The sequence below is a fragment of the Anser brachyrhynchus genome (assembly GCF_964034855.1).
Source record: "Anser brachyrhynchus genome assembly, chromosome: 5".
NCBI classification, from domain to species: Eukaryota; Metazoa; Chordata; class Aves; order Anseriformes; family Anatidae; genus Anser; species Anser brachyrhynchus.
Window position 1 is genome coordinate 7,504,476 of NC_137699.1, and position 14,211 is coordinate 7,518,686.

The window sequence follows — 14,211 nt, forward strand, 5'->3', positions numbered from 1 at the left end:
TTTTTTGAGTCACGTTTGCTGCATGATTTCTGATCACAGAGGCTTTTTAGTAGCAGGGTCACATACTTACTGTCACAGAGTTCTGTGTGTGTGACACGTACCGCAGTTAGCCCAGGTATGGTGCAAGTTTGTGGGGCTAAAGAGTGATGATTCTGGGGCTAGGCTTACATTTCAGGAGTGGTAGAAGAAAAGGAGATTATCCAAATCTGAAAAATCTGAAGACCAAGATTTACAGGATGTGAGCAAAAGAATTTGCACAAATATTATGATTTATAGTTACGAGAAGTCCACCCCAAATGTTTTAATGTGGAGAGACAATAGTGTGTAAATATCTTATACAAATAATATATCTGATATTAGTATCTAGAAGAAAATTTGACAGAGCTTAATATTCAAACAAACCTGTCAATTTTGGCCCAATCACAAGTTACCTGCCGTTCACTAGAAGCTGCTCTGCACACTTGCAGTATTTTTTTTTTGTCATGTCATTTCCATGCAACTTGAAATATATTAAATAACTCAAGTTAGCTCCTCTATGCCAGGTGGTAAACCTGGGATATTTAAAATCCCAGTAAGGAAGTAAGGAAACGGTATCCTCTTTAATTTCAGTATAAACATTCTTACAAGTAGGACAAGGTGTTTACACCTTGGCAAGAATTATTCCTTTTCTCTTCTCAAAACTCCCTGTGATTTATACTGAACTTCCCATCTTTCTCACTAACCAGTATCTACTGCTGGGATCAACTTGTGACAGCACCAGATTGGGGAAAGGGATGCTTTGTTGGAATAATATGAGAACTTCTAAAAACAAACAAAACCCTGAAGACAAGCAAGCGGAGAGAGTATTTATGCAGTGGGTAGTAAAACTAAAAGCAATTGCTACAAAATGCTGTAGAGATATAGAGATATATCTGCAGGTTCAAAGAGGGAGTAGACAACTTCAGCAACTATTTATAGACCTGTTGTCCATGAAGGGTTTAAGCAGGGATATTCACTAAAAATATGCCTAAGATGACAGTTTTGGATGCTGGGAGATGGTAAAGAAAACAAACCACAGAAAGTGATTAATGCTGCCTACTCTTATGAAACATCGTCTCTTTGTCTTTCTGTGAGAAGCAGGATGATGCCCAGGATTTTTCTGAGCCAGCAGCACATTTTGTGTGTTCAGAAGAGAAAAAGCTGTGTAATGTGAACTGTTTATATGAGCCCTGTCCCTGCTGTATGACTACTGGCACTGTTTGAGTAAGTGCTTCTTTCCTCTGTCCTCGTGTTCTTCAGAGGCAGGAGAGTTGCTGAAGTAGCTTCCTCAGTTTATGCATGTGTATTTGAACTTTCCCTTCTAATGAGAGCAAAAGAGCCTCCTGAGGACGTGGAAACTGATCTCCTTGTTTTATCTGGGCTTTCTGGAGTAAACCTAAAAGGAAGAGCATGCCTCAGCTCTGCAAAAAAGAGGAGGAGTGGGAACTACATGAAGTTTATTATGCCCCATCAAGTCTGCCAAGTTTAATCTGCCATTACAGAGAGAAAGCTGGCTGTGAAATGGTTAGGATTGACTGACAACATTTAACTCACCGCTGAGAATGACTTTGTCTTTGTAATACAATTCATGTCTTTCCATCATGTCCGTGTGTGTAGAGTTTTCAAATGAATTTAATTATGAGCAATGAACAGTAGCTTTATGGACGTGCTTTTTCTCTGTAATACTCTCACTGACTTCCTTTCATCTGGACTTGTCACCAGTGTTAGCAACTGCCCCAGGTTTGCACCCAGCTGCAATTTGTTAAACTGGGGATGGGGAGATGGAGGGGCAGGCAGCGAGACCAAAATGTGCTTTTTTGGTAAAAACTCCATTTGCTGATCTTTGTGAAGGTATTGTTCTGTGCATATGCTACAGGTGTGCATGAGACACCTTCCTATGACATGAGAAATCAAGATTGTTGAAGTTTCCTGCTAAAGCAACAATTGATGTTTGTTCTGGGTGAGACAAACTTCTAAATATCCACGGGAGGTGGATAACAAGTTCAAGTGTGATAAGAGTTTGCCTTTGCCAACAGCTTTTAGATTGTGGTGTTTTCTCCCATCAGTGGGAAGAAAACTAGAAGACAATTGCAAATTACATAGAAAGTTAGGTGATAAGTATATAGAAATTATTGCTATTACTATATTACTGCACTGTCACATGTTGTTATGTTCTTTGTGTGCTCAAAAGGAAGCGACGACTCCTCTTCCCTCCAGTCTCTGCATGTTGGCATTTGCTTGCCTTTGATTTCATTCCTGATGCTAATTTTATACTGAAGCTGAGGTGACCTTTATGGGTACTGCTCTTCCAGGTGTTGTCTAACTTTTGCCTACATGATAATCACTATCTTTGTTCCTAATGAAGGAAAGCACAAAGGATTAACTTCCGTTACCTTTTCTACCAAGTTTTCCTTTGAAAATTCTGCTCGTCTAAAAGGAAACAATTTGTTGGACACTTCTGTAACAAGTAGAATCAACTTCAAAAACAACCTTGAATTGGCTAGTAAAAGTGGAAGAAGGCGGCAGCTGGGCTGTGGACTTGAAGTCCAAGGCAGTGGACTGAGTTGTTTTTTTTTGTTTACACCACCACTGAATAATTTCACACTGCAAAATAATTTTTATCATTTTTACGCTGTTTGTCTGCAGTTATAGTTTTGCATATAAGAATTTTTAGCACATCTTGCAAAAGTGACAGAGCTTTACTTGATGGGACTTTGCTAGTCTGCCCAGCCAGGTGAGTAAGGCACAATTATTGTCATAACTCATGAATTTAAGAGCATCTGAATCAGAATTCTTGCTGTTGGGAAAGGTCTTCATAAAAATGCAAGCCAAAAATAATAATTAAAAATTGGAGAAGAAATACATCTGACAGCACGTGGGAGTATGACATACAGGGATGAGTTGTCACTGTGGTATGGCTCACATGGCCATCTTTAAGTCCAGCAGTGTGCACCCTTTCTTATGCAATGTGCTGGCGACATTTGTAATCTTAACTGGGGGAGGAAATGTAGGAGCAGTATTAATAACCAGACACTTGGGCCTCCTGCCTTTGATCTCAACCGTTTGAATGAAATGCTTGAGTTAAATACAGTTGTTGCATTGCCAGTGTTGTCCCTGTTAAAAGACCCGAGGCGTTTGCTTTTTTTTGTGAACAGAACGGCTCATTTTAGCTGCTGAAAGATGGTGCAGGTCAAAGGAAGAGCTGCTGAGATTGCCAGCCCAATTACAAATGTGGGCATCTGCAGAGAGCTCATGAGGCCTCTGTCCGCAGGTCAAAGTGCCAAACTGCTCTCTGCGGCCCACTCCCTCATGGATTTGTTTTGGCATGCATTTAGTTCCTTTTAAGTGGAGAGCTGCTGAAAGTCCGTGTTGGATGGTTACAGGAGGCATCATAAGGATTTGAGTCTAATTGGTGTTTGTGTCTTTGTATTAAAAGCCAAGACATGACAGTGTTTTTTCTACACAGCTCCAAAATGTAGTATGCAATACTCAATGATAGTAGATGAGTCCTAAAAAAAAAAGGGGGGGGGGGGAGGGGATTTTGTTTCAAGTCTTGTCCATTCATCAATCCTTGTCCATCCTTCTGTTCCCTTCCCAAACCAGCCCCGTCCCCTCCCTGCCCACCTGGCACCAGATGTGCTGTCAGGCACTACTGTGTGTCCCAAGTCCTCCGAGTGGCAGAATGCAAAATCTCAGGTGACATTCACCTGGAAGCGCTTAGCCCTCAACAGCTGCAGCCCCTTGATTACCTTACCCGCCTCGGCGGCTCCGTGCCGCTACCATATCAATTGCTTGTCAATTCGGCTTAGCTGTGACTTTGACTGACTGGAATGAGGGAAGTGGGAGTGGGGTGTAGGCGAATGGTTAAAATTAATTGCTACATAAGAAAAAATTGAAAGATAATTATTCCTGCTTTCCTGTCAGTGCTTGAGGGTAGATGACCTCATTAACTTGCAGCTTGTACACAATTCAATTACTAGGAGATGGAAAATACATTTTTAATTACCTCGGTGGCTTGTGCTCCATTCATCTCCATTTGCATGGCTTTTTTACTGTTGTGTTCTGAAGAACTAGCATGGTCTAACTAAGGCTACCATAAGAGCTTGCTTCTTGCTACAATTATTCTTGTTTGAGGTAGGATATTAAATGTGGGGGATTAACCCTTTGGTGCTGAGTGAACTGGGAGGTCCTGTGGTAGCACTGACGTATTCTTAGTTAGCTTGGCATGTCAGAAAATCTGAAACTGATGCTGTCAAATAATTAAGCGGGGTAACTTTGTTCCTTTGTGCTTTTTGTTGCCACATATTTTAAGAAAGCATTAAATTGGTGCATAATAAGCAGATCACCTAGTTAGACAAATATCATATCGATGTATGTCGTGGGAAAGGATTCTTTTGTAATTTCCAGGAGTCTATTATGGCGTTTACCGAATTAATGATGACTTAATTGTTTTAAATACATAGCTAGACAATGATTTTAATGCATGAGTTTTTAAAACTGTCAGTGGTGTGTTGAAGTGTACAATACACGTGGAAAGAATATTTGTTCATCACTAGTCATTTAATTTAAAGCTACCGTGGTGCTGAGAAGCTCAGAGTTAAGGGCTGAGGAACCCTGTGCTGCAGCTCAGGACGGAGTGGTCGTTAGGGCAGCATGCAGCAACCACCCCAAAAGGACAGGTCCAGAGCCTGATCCCACATGTTTCAACTCCTGCGTTTTGCAGCATGGCAGACTGTAATCCCCGCTCTGACAGCGCATACCATGTTGATGGTACACGAGCCACAGAGACTGGCTGGCTGTTGGGTCACTGGGTAGTGCCGAGACAAGCCGTGATGCTTAGCAATGGGAACTGAGTATGGTTTGTATGACCTGCATGTGGTCACCAGTGCAAAAAAAACCACCTGGGGGCCATAAGGCAGGTGTTCTTGAACTATTCATATAAACTTTGTCGTGAAGGTATTAGTCCTATTTAATTCCTCTGTAAAGAGCAAGATAAGGCACTTACGGGTTTCCTGGCAGTAAGCCTTAAAATGATATTCTAAGAACTTGCACTGAGAGCAAAGCTCTTAGTCCTGGAGATCCAAGGGACAGTGAAATACCATTCCTTCTTGTTACACAGTAATACTTAGGATGTTTATTCTGCTCAATTGCAATTTGAAAAAAAAATAGGACTGGACTAACACATACGTTCTTAGTCTAGCAAACTTATTTGGTATTTTTGTTCACAGGTATCCTGCTGAAGGAACCTGCTCTGAAGAGTTCCTTCACTGTGCAGTCTTTCAGGACCAAGTAAGCATTTGAGTCATTTTATTAAAATGAAAGGTAGAATGTAAATATGTTTAATGATCTATGTTGAGATTTTTTTTTTTATGTTTGATGCTTGCTGCATTTCATAACACAAGAAAACATCTAAATGACCAGCTTCAATAAGATTTGCTTTTCAGCATTGAATGAAGACATACAAAACGCAGTATTAAGGACTCAGTTGCTTGCAGACCTGGAGGGAAATTAGGTTTGGATTTTGCTTATGCCTTATGAAACGTATCTGCAATTTATCATGTCCACTTTTTTTTTATAATCTTTAATGATTTAGGGTTAGGTTTGTAGACCTGATGCTGGTAAAATCTTCAGTGCAGACAAAATTCATGGCATTTGCGTGAGCCGCTATGCCCGTTACTAGGTGGATTGTTTACTTCATGTAGCAATATTTCTATCCTTCTTTCAGAAATGAGCAATAATGTAGTCTTGAACTCTCCATTTGTTAAATCAGTCAAGTCAGAAAATGTAACACAATGTATAGAAACATTTTAGAAATATAACCTGTATGTGAATGTGACCTGAATATCACAGTTGGAGGAAATCAACACCAACTTAATTCACTTGGAATATACTGCCACCTTCTCCTCTGCCTACTTCTATTATTTTATCACATCAGCATCTGTTGGTCAAAAAAAAAAAAAGGTTATCTGAAATATTTATAGTATTTCTGTGGTTGGCTGACCTGTCAAGTCTTGGAGACGTATGTGACCACAGCAGAATTTTTTATAGTGCTCTAACAGTGCTCCCATTAAGGGAAAATGAATATAAATGGTAAGATAATAATTGGAAACTGACTTAAACATGACATTTAGGCCAACATCAGTGATTCTGTAGTGTTAATATATTTTCAGATGACACGTAGGCAAAACCCTTTAGTATCTAATGAGAGAGGCTGGTTCAACATGAATTTCTTAGTGAACTTTTTTTGTTAAGCAATGGTTGCCCTTGCCATTGAGCAGCAGGGATAAACTGTCTTTCTGAACTTTATTTCTGTCCTCTACCACCTACAAACAATGACAGCTTTAGTGTTTGCAAAAGAGGGACCTCTAGGTCTGGATTTTTCTTGTTACTGTTTGAGAGGGAGTTTCTCCTGACAATGAAGTTTTTGTTAAAGTGAGTTTGTGTTGGATGAGTGCAATTTCAGATTTCTCCTCGGGTATGCATGTGTAGACATCCCAGTTCACCAGTGCTTTGTTCTGTGTGCTGGTGGTACAGTGTTGTTCTGTGTTACACAGTGCAGCATTGGGCTGAAAATGGTGGTGAGAAAAGATTCTATTTTTAGTTTACAGTATGGGTATGAGAAGAAGCAGAACCTAACCAACAAGCCCCGTGTATATGAAGTTGACTTCTTTTGGCTGAATTCAGTAATACGAATGTAGCAGTGGGTGGGTACTTCTGGAAGCCTCGCATCTACAGCTGAAAAGGATGTTCTGACAATACTTCCTTCCCCCACCTCCAAATACACAGGGTGTATTGGGAGGCTGAAGATGCAAGCATGGATTCCCAGCTAAATGCAGAACGTGCCAGGAGTCCCAGCATGGTCCTGGAAATCTGGCTTGGAAGGCTGTGGGATCTGCTGAAAGGTGCTGACCCCTGCTATTGAAAACTCAGGCAAAGAAATACAATGGATTTCTCATTTTAGTAAGGGAAAAAAAAAAAAGATAAAGTTTAGACTGAAATAATACTCCAGGACTGTTGCAAAACATTCTGTAGAAGACATCATGGAAGAGATTTTAAGTTCAGTGTTCTGTTTCTCTGACCACACAGTAGCATCGGCTTGTAGAAAGCAAACAATAACTTGCTGTCTTGCAAAAATCCATGTTGATTTAGGTTTTTGGCCCATTTCCTAGATAGAATTGCACATGCTGATTGTTAGGTGCTTTCTTTTAATTCTCTTCTGCCTCCTAGTTGGAGAACTATTGGAGGTCTTTTCCATTTTTCCCCTCCCTTTTTAATTGTAACCAAAAATATAGCATTACTCACAAATATAGTATTCAATTCTGATATCAAATACACAATACTATCCAATTACAGTGTTTCATTGTAGTAAGTAGATTGTAGTATCACAAAATGCACAATTTAAGGTTCTCAAAAGCTTCAGTAAGTCAAAGTTGATATAAATTATGTTTTGCTCAAACTGCAAAGCCCAGTTATTTCTTACAACCACCAAAAATGATTCATTAGAAGGATTTAAAAAAAAAAAAATGTAAAGGGAAAGACTCATTGTAAAATGTTTCACACATAATCTAACTAATTAACATAATAAATTGCTGGGCAGCCTATTGGAATATCATATAATTAAATAAATTCCATACAGGCCACATAAGTTAATGTTTTCTTTTTGGAAAATTGTATGTCTTGGCAAATAAAATATTCAGAGGATTAACTATAAAGGGGAGAAAAAAAAAGGCTTTGTGTAATTATTCTCTCTTGTAATTTGAATTAGACATAATTACATTTCCTAAATATGAAAGGAAAATAAGTGTGATCTATAGAGAACAGACAACACCACTGAGACAAGTCTGTCTTTGTTTCCTGACCCATTAAGTGACAATTATGATACTTGTGTTAAACATCTTAGAAGTGGCATGAACTTGCCATAACTCTTCACTTTTTCTGCTTGAAAAGAACATAATAGGAAAAGCTTTTGCTCTTCTGTTTTTAAATGGAGTTCAGACTATCACTTGTGCTATACAAAAAGTTCACAGAAAAATGTCAGTACATCAAGTACTATTTTCATCATGTACGTGAAATAAAGGAGTGCTCTTTTTGCAACTCCAAAGCAGCATAGCCAGCTGGAATAGGCTATTGTAAACCTCTATAGGATGTAAACATGCTCCACTGGTAAGTGCCTGTGCTGTTTCAGTGGAAAACATGCACGTAGTTTGTAGCTGTCAAGTGTCTTTATGCACTTCAAGTTGAATTTGCATTACTGTTGCAAGTTGTGAAGGTACTTCTTAGTTTCTCTATTTTTTTTTTTAAGCTAAATAATTGCCAGAAGTGTAAGCTGAAATAATTTATCTATTTTTATCATCTAGCAAAAGATGTTTTGTAACTTTTTGTATACTTGCAGAGTTACATTCCCAAGTTCACATACATTCCATATATTGGTGTATATGTAATTTGGAGTGCTTTGGAGTACTCCTAATCATACTAGGAGCTTGATGATACATGCACAGAATTCACAAAATTCACTTACTGGTTGTGTTGCTCATTCTGTGTTAGAGACCAGATAATTTATGCTTTTGAAAAATATACCTACTCACTTATTCTTAGATAGAAACCATACATTTTGGAATTTGCCTGTAAATCAACTACGTATAGTTTGTTTTGTTTTGATAAGCAAATTATGGAGGTAAAATATAATTATGTGGCTTAACTAGATAGTTGCTGAGGTAATTTTATCATTATTTATCATTTGTGTTGTTTTTTTTTTTTTGATAGGAAGTAGTCTTATGTTAGGATGGATGTCTTTTGCTGAAATTCTTCAGTGAGGCATGGTGGTTCATATACTCCCTCAGCTTGCTCTGCCAGTGATACTGAAGACTTCATGAGTGATACATCTCAGTACACATCTGTTGCTTGATTTATGATGAAAACTGAAGTTTTTGCTTCTGTGATAGGGAATTTGTTGTTTGCTATAAATGTGGATGTTGTTTTCTAGCAGGATAGTTTGAAGCATTTGTTCCTTTTTTAACTTAGTTTCGGTTCAGTGGTAGTCTTTAATACAGAAGATAAACAAGAAGGGCCTGTGTATAGAGACTTATGTGTCTTGCACTGTTGCATTCTAATTTCTCCTTTGGTATTTTGGGTCATGGATTCTGAGAGGCCAGTGGAAAATTATCCTGCTGTTTGTCTATCTCCTGTTACTTAAAGAATTTTGCTTATATATAGTCCTATTTTTGCTAATTTCTTTCCATGAAAAATATATCTCCATCTATAAAATGTTATGGGATCTTTTGATTTGCAGCAAAGCTTAAAAAAATAATATAATAGTGTTATTTTTATTTCTTGCTTTCCTGGAGAGCCTCTTTGTTGTACTGCTGCTTTTCATTTACAGTGCTTTTAGGGTGGGAGAATGTCATCCACATTTGGATTCCCTGAGCATGAGCCATGGAAACTGATTTTCAGACTTAGAATCCAGTGTTATAGGCAATGATAGCAGTTTACTCTAATGGATGTTGTGGCCCTGGTTTTCTTGAGATTTGAATGCTGTTGTGTTTCTGAAATTGTCCATTGGAATTTCCTCTTCTTTTTCCAAAGCTGCACTGTTTTGTGAGACTAGAGACTTCTACCATCTATACAATGTCTGGGCCCACCTTTTTCAAGTATTTAAAAATAAAACACCTATCAGTCTGGAGGCAGCATTTAGTTTCCTTCCATGTTGACACCTCTTCCTGCACATTTGCTGAGCCTTACCTGGCATTCAGCCCTTCCCTGGGTGCTGTCACCTGGCTGGTTCTCCTCCAGTTTTGACAGCATCTTCACCCTTCCCATTCTCAACACCCATCCTGACACATTTACAGACAACTTGGATGATTTCATTAGTAGATCCTTAGAAGACATTTCTATCAAATGACTTTTCAGTGCTGCCTAAATGATAACCACGTGTGTTTAGGCGGTTTTGACAATTCCTACATGTAGGACAGGAGGCTTTCACTCATCTTTACAGACACTGTACTTGTTTTGTCTCCCACTGCACTGGGAGAAGAGCTGATGTGAGTGTAACTACTCTGCTTGATACTGATGAAAAGAAGACTCCGCCACAGCCAGACTTTGAGCTCCTCTGTCTCTCTGCTGTTTTGCCCTGCTCAGTTGACAGAACACATCCAGATCTCTCTCATAGACTCAGATCCAGTGAAATGGGCTGTGATGCACAATTTCCAAGTCCATCCATAACACCTGTCTTTTAAGCTGATTTTAAGTATGATCATCCTTTGGCTTTTGCTGCTGCTCTTAAATATATGACTTTATTCTAACAGTAAAATTGATTTTAATAGCTGCAATATCTGCTTCTCTTAGAAAACCGTCATCCTTGTCTGGTCCTAATGTTGAGAGCAAAATCACTGAAAACAACCAGCTCTTTTCTTAGCTGTCTCTGTTTATGGGATATTCTTCTGAATTTGAATAGGTTCTCTGGCATGCTGTGCCTTCAGTATCTGAAACAGCAATATTCTTTTTGTGCTGAATCCAGCTAAATGCAATGTTTTGCTTCTCTGTAGCCTGCTAATGCTTCTTGTCTCTTTTATGTATTGCTGGTTAAACAGATTAAGTAATGAGAAGTCTTCTGAGAGTTAGTTAACCTCCTTGTTTCTTTACCTGTCTGTTCCACAGATCGTTCTTCTTGCTCTGTAACATCGCAATCCTGACTTATCTTGCTTTCCCACATTTCAGAATCATTTTTAACCCCACCCCCACTTTAAATATATTTGCACTTCTTTGGAGTTATTTTTTAAGTTTCCAAACTTTTCCCATTATGAGCTATTTGACTTGTCTTTGCAATAAAGAAATCACTTCCCTTCCTTAAAATATTATTAAGATTTACTATAACATGATACCATGTTCTACAATATTCTTCAACTATAATCGTTGCTGAATTGTGCTTATTTTTTTGCAGTTCCGCAGTGTTTGAGTGACGGCGGACTCCAAGATACTACCATGTTTACATGCTTCATCATAGTTATTGGGCAAACCATCTGGTGATAAATATTATTTCCCTAACCTGCTTTGTCATGAGATATTCAACCATTTTCCCCTATCCCCTTCTGCTCCCCCCAACCCCAGTTTTTCACCTTAATGCTGTTTTCTGATCTAGACTCCAGATGCCTTTCCAATTCTTTGGTCTTTAAAATTTTCATTGTAGAAAACATCAAATGTCAGATATAGAATGGAGATCATGTGCAAGTCATCTATTGTTTTCCTTGTGTCTTGTTCCAAAAATGGACATTTAAATCTAAATTAATAACTGCTGTTACCATTAATAATTAAGTTAGGTGTTTAATTGAGATCAATATAAAGATGCCTAGGCACTTGGAACTGCACACCTAGATGCTAAACTGTGGAAGCAGAACTGTGAGCCTAGACTTTGTATATGGATTTAGAGATTCCTGGATCATTAAGTCCTGAATTTAAGTTGTCTTTGTGGATTATGTAACAGGACAGCATTTTAATATGTTATTTTTGGGTGCGTTTTGTGGAGAACGGTGCTCTTGCCTTTTGCTGAATTCCAGACTCACTACAAGCTATGGTCCAAGCCCTGCTCTCTTTGCTATGGTTAGGTGCTGTTGGTCCACAACATCTTGGTGCTGTGTGAGGTATGGCTTCTGACTTCTCAGCATCAGCAGGCACTCTACTGCAACGCTTCATTTAAATAACAGAGGTGGGAAGGGTTTGCCAGAAGTCATCTAGTCCAACCTCTTGCTGAAGGCTGAGCTAACTCAAAAGTTGCATCTGGTTGCACAAGGATTTGTGCAATTCAGTTTTGAAAAACTAGCAAGGATGGAGACTGTACAGTCTCTCTGTGGACCTGTTTCATCCTGGCTGTCTCATGAAAGATCACCAGTTCCTGCTCCAGACTCTCCCCATGACTGTGGATGTTGTTGGTATCGATGGGTGCTCTGCAGATCTGAGACTTGCTCTGTGGGACCTTGCGTTTGCTATCTCAAGTATAGCAGATGCATGGAGTAGCTAGATTTCTAACCATCTGCATGCGTGGTCACCTGCATTTATGACAAAAATTCCATGTTTCTCTCATTTTATCATCAAAAAACAATTAAACCTAGAAAGCCAGGGAAACACTTGCGAGTTATGAGGCCTTTATTGATTCTGTGATTAGTTTGATCATTTAGAATCATAGAATTGTTAAGGTTGGAAAAGATCTTCAAGATCATCTGGTTCAGCCATCACCCTACTACCAATGTCACCTACTAAACCGTGTCCCTAAGCACCACATCCAACCTTTCACTGAACAGCCCCAGGGACAGTGATGCCACCACTTCCCTGGGCAACCCCTTCCAATCCCTGACTACTCTTTCTGAGAAGAAATGTCTCCTAATTTCTAACCTAAAGCTTCCCTGGCACAACTTGAGGCCATTCCCTCTTGTCCTATTGCTAGTTATCTGTGAGAAGAGGCTGACCCCCACCTCCCTACACTTTCCTTTCAGGTAGTTGTAGAGAGCAATAGGGTCTCCCCTGAACCTTCTCTTTGCCAGACTAAACAATCCCACTTCCCTTAGCCATTCCTCAGATGACTTGTGTTCCAGGCCCTTCACCAGCTTTGTAGACCTTCTCTGGACACACTCCAGGGCCGCCTTGTACTGAGGGGCCCAAAGCTGAAAACAGTACTTGAGGTTTGGCCTCACCAGAGCAGAGTAAGGGGGGGACGATCACCTCCCTGGCCTGCTGGCTATACTATTCCTGATAAAAGTCAGGCTGCCGTTGGCCTTCTTGGCCACGAGGGAGAAAGTTGGGTTTCTTTCTTTTTTTTTCTTTTTTTTTTTTTTTTACTCAAAATGGTTGAACTGAACCCTATATGACTGTGTTTGTTTGCTTTTTACCCACTGAACAAGACACATGAACAAGGCCTGACACTAGTTTAATGATACAAGAAATCAGACGCTTGGTATTCTCCCTTCCTGCTCTGTGGTTGACTTTGAGGCATTGGTGGCTCTCTCTGACTGGCCTCCCCACGTAGCCAAGTGCCTGATCGCCTTCCCAAGGCCTCTGTCCTGGAAGTGCCGATTTGCCCTGTGAGATGGGCACTCCACCTCCATGGTGTTCCACACGGACGCAAGGGCCCCATTCAAGAACCACCAAGGTCACTGCGGATTTTGGATTGTGTTTCAGTACTCCTCAAGCCAAGCCCTGGGGGCTGGGATTTCTGCTTGGCCTGCCAGTTGTAAATTTTTTTAAAGTATCACCTCTTTTATTCACATTTCCTTCATCAGTTTGGCACCCTTCCTAATCCTCTCATTTCTGAGAAGTAATCGACATGTACAGTTTTTTGAGGCAGAGGAAGAAGCTTTGAGCTGCGTGTTCTCTTACTAAAACAAATGACATAATGGAAAAATAGCACAGCAACATGAAAGGCGGCAGAGGGAGGAGGAGGGGAAGGCTCTGGAGGGCTGCTGGGGACAACGGTGGTGCCTGGGCCCGGTGCCTGCCTGCAGCCTGCTCAAGGGCCCGGTGCCTGCCCCACGGCAGGGGGACACTTGCTCCCCTCTGATTTTTCTCCATCGCCAGGCCCTTGGCTCAGGCTGTCGCCCATCTTCTCTATATTTCAAAGCTTTGTGGTAAATAATCAATTCAAAGCAGCACCGAGTCTCTCTTTCTGTAATTCTGAAAACCCATTAAATTATATTGTTGGGGGAAAACAATAGTTGTGCTAATCATGCTCTGTGCATGTGCATCTTAATTTCCCCGGAGACCTGAATATGAATTTTTACTAACATGTTAATTTTGTGTGTTAATCAGTAGCTGTAGGCCGAATGAATGGATTGACGATGTAAAACTGTTTGATATTGAAACAACTCCTTTTGACCCCCTCAAATTGGCTTCATTCCCCTAAAGACGGTTAAAGTTAATTAAGCACTCAATAGGTTTATGGTGTTTAAATTAAAATATATCGCTCCTCATTGTGGAGGCATCAAGCGAGGACGGCACCCGCCCCGCCCCGTCGCCTCTCCCCCGCCCTTGGCCGCCGCCAGGGGGCGCCGTGGCGCTGCGCTGCGCTGGGTGCGGCCCAGCGGGCCGGGGCCGGGGCCGGGGCGGCTTCCCGCGCCCTGCTTCCGCCTCGTGGCGGAGCCATTTTGGAGGCGCAGTGGCAAGGCCGTGGGACGTCTGTTTGATGAGAAACAGCCGAAACTAGGCATTAAA

At 40.5% G+C, this 14,211-nt stretch overlaps 1 protein-coding gene across 1 annotated transcript in view; it reads left to right on the forward strand.

Annotated features, from left to right (window-relative positions):
• WT1 (WT1 transcription factor) overlaps positions 1-12,002 on the forward strand; it is a 181,055-nt gene extending 169,053 nt beyond the window's left edge. Inside the window, exons 11-12 of the mRNA XM_080594782.1 lie at positions 5,247-5,307; positions 10,955-12,002. The gene's annotated coding sequence lies outside the window, so the exon portion shown is untranslated. The remainder of the gene's footprint in view (positions 1-5,246; positions 5,308-10,954) is intronic.
• The last annotated feature ends 2,209 nt before the right edge of the window (positions 12,003-14,211 follow it).